Raw genomic sequence first — 9973 nt, forward strand, 5'->3', positions numbered from 1 at the left:
CATTTTTCGGCCATGTGGCTGACCATTCTGCCGTAAGGCTGGAAAGCCGCGGTGACTACGTCCGGTGGTACTTTGAAACGGAGTTCGAAGACGCGTATCGTACGGAGGCCAAGCCCCGCGTGATCGATAGGGACCGCCCCAATATGGCCATCAGAATGTTTGAATTTAACATCGTTTGCATGTGCGGGCACGATTCTGTTGCACACCTCGTCACTTACTAACTTGACGTAGACAACACTGCTTGTAATAGAGAGATGGATACCAATTATGTCCTGCGGTTCAATTTTAACGCCGTCACGTATAAAACGTTCCACTTCAAAAGCTCGCGGGCGTGCATGATCGGGTTGAAAACTGATCTTGATGGTGGTTTGTCTGTATGAATGTGCCGTTTGCGTCGGTAGTGATGGACTCTAAACTAGCAACAACGAAGTAGTAAACAACTAAGGGCAATCGCGACCGCGCGGACGGTTCATAAACAAGACACGCTTGCCGTAGCGCTGCGGAAAGCAGAATGCGTCCACTCAGCTACCGGAGGAAGCAGTATGGTAAGATGAACCATCAAAACTCAGTAGACTCGATGCTCACAGCCCTTATTTGCTATCCTTCGACGTCTTATTATTTTGATGGCCAACCGTATGCCTTATGTGGCAGGATCGAATTTAGACCTTTCTCTTTGTTTCAGTCTATAGCTGTTCATAACGCGATAAACGTGGATCAACGTGTATCTCTGCCATTTACAGACATAATATATTAGACATCATGCAATTGTTGCAAGTCGGGTATTGTAAACCAGCTGCGTTTGGACGTTTCGTGCATAGATGGGTAGGGATTCGAGTTTTGACGTCTAATATGGACAAAGGAAAATAATATAAGCCTTTTTCTTTCAGTGTGAACGTAATCTTATGCGAAGCAGAATGCTGCATAAGCACAGATATGTGCCGACGTGAACACGCATGTTCAAAACTGTTCCAACTATCTGAAGAGCGGCCGCTGATAGGAGGGGCGCCAACGTGACGCACCATTCGCTGCAGTCAGCCTGCTCAGCGCAGCACTCGCGTATAATGCTCGTAAATAATGGTTTCTTGCGCTGAGCCGACTTTTACGACCAGCAATATAAAGCCCTATCTATGTGCGACAATGTATCCTCCACTTCGCCATTTTCGTTTCTGCTGGTAGTTTCTGTTTCTTTGGAATTGCTTACAACTGGCGCCTCAAAAGTTCCAAGTTTCATTTCCTGCTAATGCGTGTGTTATTTTTTGACGACTTCAGCATGTTACGAAATACACTGCAAAAGACCTACAGGTGTACCCTTAGGAAACATTTCGGAATTCGTGGTAAGGTCTTATGGGACCAAACTGCAGAGGTCATCGGTCCCTAAGTCTACACACTACGTAATCTAACTTAAACTAACTTACACTATTGACAGCACACACACCCATGCCCAAGGGAGGACTCGAACCTCCGACGGCGGAAGCCACACGGACCGTGACAATGCGCCCTAGACCACGCCACTACCCTGCGTGGCAGTGTATTCTTAATTGGAAGGAAATAAGATTGGGGTTTAAGGCTCCACCGGTGACGAGATCGTTAGAGACGAAGCATAAGCTAGCGTTGGGAAAGGATCTGAAAGAAAACCGCCGATGTGCTATTCCGTGGAACTACCTCAGCATCTGCGGTAAGTCATGCGGAAAGCTTCGGAAAACTTATTCTGGATGGCTGTACTGAAATTCGAACCGCCGTCGTCCTGATTTCGAGTACAGTGTTCTAACAACTGCGCCTCCTCACATGGTAAGGTGGAAAATGCCAATAAGTGGGCTATAGCTCGAAAGATAGTGCGACTCACATTCTAAAAGACATCACAAAAAGATCTGTTATTATTACTAAGTTGGCAACGGCCTTGTCGCAGTGGTTACACCGGTTCCCGTGAGATCACCGAAGTTGGTCGGCACTTGGATGGGTGACCATCCAGGCCGCCATGCACTGTTGCCATTTTTCGGGGTGCACTCAGCCTCGTTATGCCAATAGAGGAGCTACTCGACCCAATAGTAGCGGCTTCAGTCAAGAATACCATCATAACGACCGGGAGAGCGGTGTGCTGACCCCACGCCCCTCCTATCCGCATCCTCCATGGAGGATGACACGGCGATCGAATGGTTCCGGTATGCGCTCGTGGCCTGAAGAAGAAGTGCTTTTTTTATTATTATTACTAAGTTATATAGAAATGAAGAGGAGGAAAAAATAATGAAATTATAACTCCAGTCATCATGAAAACTGACACCATCGATGTTACTGGAGACGACTGCGTCATTCTAATAGTATGTAACACCTTCGTCAGCCTCAGTAATGACTGCGATACGTTGCAATGGAGTCAGCATAATATTTTTATGAATGGAAATCAAAATGCCGAACCATTCTTACCACTCTGGTTACATTGCGTGCATACTGCTCCTGACGTCCATGTATCCGCATCAAACTCTCCAGCGGGTCCTGTGACGTCATCTCTGAACTCGACTCGGACACTTGATTCGCGATTCTCCGCCGCGCCACGAGGGAACTATCTGAATGGAACGGACATCCTTAGATGTGATTCATGTACATGTACTGGCAGACAAATGATTACAATTTCAGGACAATGAGAGCCTCGATAATCAGCAAAGTTGTGCTTGCAGACGCCCCAGACACCGGTGGGATGCCAGCTCGTCCGTCGCCATCTCTTTTCATAGGAGGACTCCTGTGGTTGCCATCCGTGACAACCTTACAGCACAGCGTTACCGCTACGATATTCTACGCCCCGTTTTTTTGCCCTTCATGGCAAGCCACCATAGGCTTCACAGTTGCTAAATAGGTGTTGGAACTAGATATGTGTCCTAATCTCCTTCTTCCCCTTCTCTCTCTCTCTGTCCTTCTGTCCCCTCTCTTTGCACATCTCCCCTCCTCCTCTCCTCTAATCTCCTTCGTCCCCTTCTCTCTCTCTGTCTCCTCCTGTCCCCTCTCTTTGCACATCTCCCTCTCCTCCTCTCCTCTAATCTCCTTCTCCCCCTTCTCTCTCTCTGTCTCCTCCTGTCCCCTCTCTTTGCACATCTCCCTCTCCTCCTCTCCTCATCTCCTTCTTCCCCTTCTCTCTGTCTCCTCCTGTCCCCTCTCTTTGCACATCTCCCTCTCCTCCTCTCCCCCACTGTCCCTCTCAGCCCATCACCTCCTCCCCCTCTCTCTCTCTCCCCCTCCTCTTCTCTCTCTATCTTCTCCTCCCCCTCTCTGTACATCCTGCTACCCTCTCTCTACCTCCATTCACCCTTCTCTCTCTATCCATCTCCTCTTCCATCTCCCTCTCTGACATTGGGCCAAGTTTATTATTATTGCTAACAAAACCTTTATTGGGAACTGAATTCGCTTAAAATGGGCGTGTAAATCGGTTGGGATCATTAGCATATGGGGTATGAGAGAGACCTCTCCAGCTGCTGGATCTATGAGCATAGTAGCTTTGACAACAATATTTCGCATAGTTTTAATCTGCGAATGGGTGGGGTTCGAAAGTTTCGGATGATTCAGTTCCTTAGTAGTATTCGAATCATATGCCACAAATAAAACTTTCCTGTTTTCTGTTTTTTTATATATTTTTTGACGTTTCAGTGTAGGTAACGTGTTAGTTCTGACTGCAGGCAAATAAAGAGCCGAAAGGCTTAAGTATGTGAAGAAATAAAGTGATAATGTTTAAAGAAATCACAGGTAAGATAGCCTGTCATGAACTTGCACTCACTCGTTTAGGATGCTGTAACAATATCTTTATAATCAGAATTAGTAAATTTTGATCAGATAAATTGTTCATCTTTATATATCGTAACTATGAAAACTATAGTTGGCACCGCTGAAGCAGTGATCCACTTGCATTGAAAGAGACGTTGTGTGTGACACGCCTAATGTAGAGGATCATGCCATCTAGCGGCTCCAATGACGCAGTATAGTGGTAAAAACGGGTGGGTTACAAATCACGGTAACGTGCTGCTACTTCGTGGCGGAAATGGCGAACAACGTAAGTCATACATTTTCCAAACTATATAAGAAATAATCAAGTATATTATGTTCTATTTATTTTGTTAAAAACCCTTAGAGTGGTCGAACAACTGTAAAATTATGTACTGTATATGATAAACAGTAATGGCTTTAGAAATGAGTAATAATTGTTAAGAGGCTTCCCGTATATTAATCTGAGCGGCGGTATGCCTTCCTTTTTGAGAAGAGATAGCTCTCGAACAAAATGGATATAATCGTATGGTATTGTTGGCCGGGAGGCTCCATGCTGGGAGTTCGGCCACCGTATTGCAAGTCATTTTTAGTTGACGCCACATCGGCAACTTGTGGGTCAATGATGATGAAAATGATGATGAAGAACACACAACACTCAGTCCCCTGCCGGGAATCTAACCTGGGCTCACTACGTGTTTTTTTTTCTTCTCCTCCGAAGCCCTTATTTAAGGCAATCAATTAAAATGAAACAAAGAAGTCATTTCGACAAAAACAAAAGGGTTAAGTCAGAAAAACTTATGGAAGGAATATGGCGTTAATTTTAACGTGCCCACACCTTCTTTCCTCCGTCACTTCTACATCGTGTAACATTTAAATCCAAACAAGAGTGTCCACAAAAAAAGGGGAGATTTCAACTCATCCAACTCCAGCATATTAGTGAAAGTGGGCTTCGTCGCAAAATGAAACCATGCATGCGCATACTAATTCCCATCATGCCCCGCGGCCAACCGTGCGTTTTGAACGTCCTAACGCAAACCGTTCAGAAGATATATATGTATAATGTGTGTGTGTGTGCGAGTGTCTGTCCGAGCGTTTAATAGAGTATCGTATAAAAGTCTGAGGTAAATCGATCAAGAGTTCTAATAACAACGTTTCCCTTCAATGTCCATTCGAGTGTTTCTTACATCACCTTGGTCAAAAACTTCTCGAGATTTTCGGTAACATCACTTTTCTTTATATATTATTTATTTATATGTTGCGTATGTTAAAAATATATAGCCTATGTCCATCCGAATGCTTGCTAGAGCGTCGCGTAAGAATTTGAAGTAAATCAGTCAAGAACTTTTGTGTCTCTCTTCTAAGGTCTTCAGGCGCTTTTGCTTTGGTGCTTCAGCAGATATTTTGTTATTTTAGTGCGAGTAAAGAGCCCAAAATTAGTTTGGCGTGACACGTATTAACTGGAACAATAAAACACGAGAAATAACCAGTACTCCAGCTGCTGGTGGAAGACCTGTCGGACAGATGTTTACCGATCTTTCGGTGTTTGTTGTGGGTATGAACTGCATTGGAGTCCAATTGAGAGGAATCCATGTAGCTACAGTAGTAATATAGCCCTATACATTAGCCCTTTCGAGACAATTTTAGTCTCGGAGTCCCTATCTACTTGAATTCTGCGAAGATTTGAGATTAATAAAACACAGCGCAAAGTAGACGAAACACCTTTAATTTAGCTTAGTTACGGCTCTTAATGAGTGGTAAGACTAAATTTAGAAACCAATTCATGATTTACTAAACAGTCAATAAATTACTTAGTTGCTACCAAAGCAATTTTCTGTGACTGACTTACATTCCAAAACCAACTATAAGCTTATTTTGCTACTTTATTATTGATTTTCATTTGTGGTCACGTGATACTTTAACAGTCCACATGAGGTCCCATACTCCGAGGAGCGTAGGGGACGATGCGGGAGACCCGCACCGCTGTATTAGGCAAGGTCCTAGTGGAGCTGGTTTGCCATTGCCTTCCTCCAACCGTAATGGGGATGAATGACGATGATGAAGACGACACAACAACTCCCAGTCATCTCGAGGCAGGAAAAATTCCTGACGCCGCCGGGAATCGAACCCGGAACCCCGTGAGCAAGAAGCGAGAACGCTACCGCAAGACCACGAGCCGCGGACTATAGTCCACATAAAAAAAATCCTAACGTCTTATCAGAGAAAAGCAATCAATAATGCTTAGAGTAAAACAAAGCAGAGAAAAAGGGAACCAGAAAAAGAGGAAACCAAATTTAATCATTATGTAATGGGGGTAGCGCCTTGCTGAAGGTGTTGAAACAAATTGTCTTTTTGCTCTCGACACAGTTCCAGTGTAGATCGGATGTGACTAGAATATCATATGACCCACCAAATGTAGAGAAGCGCTGTATTACGCGATTTTTCATCTGTGTTTTCCCATTGTTCTGCGTACACTATATCATTTGTCGCACACCAGCAATTGAATTCAAGAACTGACAGATCGGGTGATCTGTCTGGCCATTCAATATCCATATGTTTGCCCAATGTTCTATTGGCAGAGAGACCCCAAACAACTTGGAGCGCAGGTGTAGTGAAGTGAGTGGGTGGGTGCACCATCCTGTTGCAGCCACATCACTTACCTGATTCTTAAATCAGTGTCTTCGAGCAGAATAGACAGTTAGTTCCGAAGGAGGTTGGTGTACGTTCTCCCATCCAGAAAAGATGGGGGGGGGGGGGGGGCAATGACACGCCGGCCGCTGTAGCCGAGCGGTTCTAGGCGCTTCAGTCCGGAAGCGCGCTGCTGCTACGGTCGCAGGTTCGCAACCTGCCTCGGGTATGGATGTGTGTGATGCCTCACGCAACCAATAGGGGTTTACGGAGACCCAATAGTGTTTGGCGGTACGATTTGGCACTCCTGTCCTGCAAAACATAGACTCGTCTGTGAATAGAGAGTTTTTAGAAAACTCAACAGCTTGGCTCAGTGCCCATTCACAAAAGATTAGACTATTGGTCATGCCATCCAGTGAAAATTCTTGGTGCACTTACCGACGGTATGAGTGCATGTTTGATTTTTTCAAAATGCGATCTGCGATGCAGCGTGAGATTTGTAACTCCCTAGCGATCATCCTTGCACTTCTGTGTAGGTTTTTATGTGCCATATCCAACGCAATGGCATTGTTTCGCATAGGCGTGCTTCGCTAGCATTTCGCTGGCTGCAAATTCCCTGTGTCTAAATTTCGTTATACTACGAGGATGCCCCCCTTGTCGTTCCAGATATTTTTCAGAGTTCACTCGACCAGCCTCCCTGGCAACTTCATTACACATGCCTAAGCAAATAAAACACGTAGTACGGATGCTTGTCAGAAAATATACTACAGTAAGAACAACTAGACAGGATGGTTGTAGAAGAAAACATTAACAGCACTTACATAGTAACGAGGTCATGTTCTTTACTTCGGAAGACATGTACATGTATTCTGCAGTACGTCGTGGCAGAAGGAAAATTGAGATGTGTCCATTGTCAGCACCAACGTCTTATAACTCTGGTCATACCGTAAACACTAGTTGGCCCCGACTTCGTTGCCTGGCTTGCCTCGCCTCGTGTGCCGCCATGGCACGAGCTGTTTGCTACCGCCATGCAGCAGCGCTACTCAGATGTTGCTGGAGTACTGGGAATTCTTCATTTTTTATTGTCCCCGTTAATACGTATCGATAAGCCGAATATCATAGTAGATTAATTATAAATCGAATGGGATCGTTAAATTCAACTTTAAAAGTCATTTTGTTAGTAACGACAAACAAACCGACGTTATCCGTTCACACTAGACGTCGCATGGAAGTGGTGATTTTGTTTAGGCTGACAAACGAAGTTGCAAACATCTGCCGAAATACCATAGAAAATGCGACTGATGACTCTTAGGAGAGGCAACCACGTCCTGCATAAGGAGCGTGAATAGTGTCACGTGCTGAGTAATCACTGTGAAGGACACGGAAATGTCGCGTACTCCTTTGAGATAGCGTTATCAGCACTTTACAGAATTGGAAAGGGGGTTTATCGTGAGTCTCCGTTTACCCGGTTGGTCGAGTGGTGCAATATTATGTTTTCTAGGGCTTCCGGTGTAACAGTGCCCCGATGTTGGACTGAATGACAGTGTAAGGACAAGCACACACGTGGTCAAGATTCCAGTCGACAATGTGTGACCATCACAAAGGCGGATCGCTGTATCATGCACAAAGTATGTCGTAACCTCCTCGCGTCTGCGCCTGTTATCCAAAAGCAACTAATAAACTCCCTGTGACATTCTGTGTCATCCCCCACTATTGGTTGGTGACTAGCAGTAGGTGGACTGGTGAAGTGCTGTTCCAAGGGTAGGCTGTCGTTAACAGCACAATACAAAAGGACGCGCTTGGATTGGTTCTGTGAGTGGAAGCAGAGACTGCAGATGAATGGATTCGCATTGTGTTCAGCGATAAATCATAGTTCATGACTGCCCCAGATGACCATCGACGGCGAGCATCGCGGTAACTTGTGGAGCCGTTCCACTCTTCTAATATTTCGGAGAGGCATAGAGGTGTTATTCATGGCTTCAAGGTGTCGCAGCCATCGGGTATTACTTCAGGTCACAGACTGTAGTAAGTGAATTCTGAGAGCGCAACAGTGTATCGTAGATACCCTTTATCTTCATGTGCTACTCCTCATGCAACAGTGTCTTGATGATATTTTTGAACAGGACAGAACTCGTCCAAACGTGGCACGTGTCTCTATGAGCTACTGCGTGATGTTGAGGTACTCCCGTGACCAGCAAGTTCCACGGACCTGTCCTCGATAATAAACGCCAAAAGGAATAATACAAGGGACTCAACAAGATTTCTTGGGAAAAGAGGCACAGAAAATGTACAATAAAGTTAATTTCTTTAAGAAAGTTTGTCAATGACAACTGTGGGACCATACTCAACAATGTTCGCCAACGGCCTTGCCGCAGTGGTAACACCAGCTCCCGTCAGATCACCGAAGTTAAGCGCTGTCGGGCTGAGCCAGCACTTGGATGGGTGACCATCCGGTCTGCCGAGTGCTGTTGGCAAGCGGGGTGCACTCAGCCCTTGTGAGGCAAACTGAGGAGCTACTTGACTGACCTGGTGGATGACATCGGAAGTTCACTGAGGCTTTTTGCAGATGATGCTGTGGTGTACCGAGAGGTTGTAACAATGGAAAACTGTACTGAAATGCAGGAGGATCTGCAGCGAATTGACGCATGGTGCAGGGAATGGCAATTGAATCTCAATGTAGACAAGTGTAATGTGCTGCGAATATACAGAAAGATAGATCCTTTATCATTTAGCTACAAAATAGCAGGTCAGCAACTGGAAGCAGTTAATACCATAAATTATCTGGGAGTACGCATTAGGAGTGATTTAAAATGGAATGATCATATAATGTTGATCGTCGGTAAAGCAGATGCCAGACTGAGATTCATTGGAAGAATCCTAAGGAAATGCAATCCGAAAACAAAGGAAGTAGGTTACAGTACGCTTGTTTGCCCACTGCTTGAATACTGCTCAGCAGTGTGGGATCCGTACCAGATAGGGTTGATAGAAGAGATAGAGAAGATCCAACGGAGAGCAGCGCGCTTCGTTACAGGATCATTTAGTAATCGCGAAAGCGTTACGGAGATGATAGATAAACTGCAGTGGAAGACTCTGCAGGAGAGACGCTCAGTAGCTCGGTACGGGCTTTTATTGAAGTTCCGAGAACATACCTTCACCGAAGAGTCAAGCAGTATATTGCTCCCTCCTACGTATATCTCGCGAAGAGACCATGAGGATAAAATCAGAGAGATTAGAGCCCACAAAGAGGCATACCGACAATCTTTCTTTCCACGAACAATACGAGACTGGAATAGAAGGGAGAACCGATAGAGGTACTGAAGGTACCCTCCGCCACACACCGTCAGGTGGCTTGCGGAGTATGGACGTAGATGTAGAAGTAGCGGCTCCGGTCTCGGAAACTGACATACGGCCGGGAGAGCGGTGTGCTGACCACATGCCCCTCCATATCCGCATCCAGTGACGCCTATCAGCTGAGGATGACACAGCGGCCGGTCAGTATCATTGGGCCTTCATGGCCTGTTCGGGAGGAGTTACGTTTTAGTTTACTCAGCAATGTTCGACATTGCTGAGAGATGAAGACAGTACTTCAGGGATCTCCTTAACT

At 45.4% G+C, this 9973-nt stretch overlaps 1 pseudogene; it reads left to right on the top strand.

The window, feature by feature from the left end:
• Nucleotides 1-8725: 8725 nt before the first annotated feature.
• LOC126163649 (5S ribosomal RNA) lies at nucleotides 8726-8843 on the top strand (annotated as a pseudogene).
• The last annotated feature ends 1130 nt before the right edge of the window (nucleotides 8844-9973 follow it).

The sequence above is a fragment of the Schistocerca cancellata genome, chromosome 2, assembly GCF_023864275.1.
Source record: "Schistocerca cancellata isolate TAMUIC-IGC-003103 chromosome 2, iqSchCanc2.1, whole genome shotgun sequence".
Lineage (NCBI taxonomy): Eukaryota > Metazoa > Arthropoda > Insecta > Orthoptera > Acrididae > Schistocerca > Schistocerca cancellata.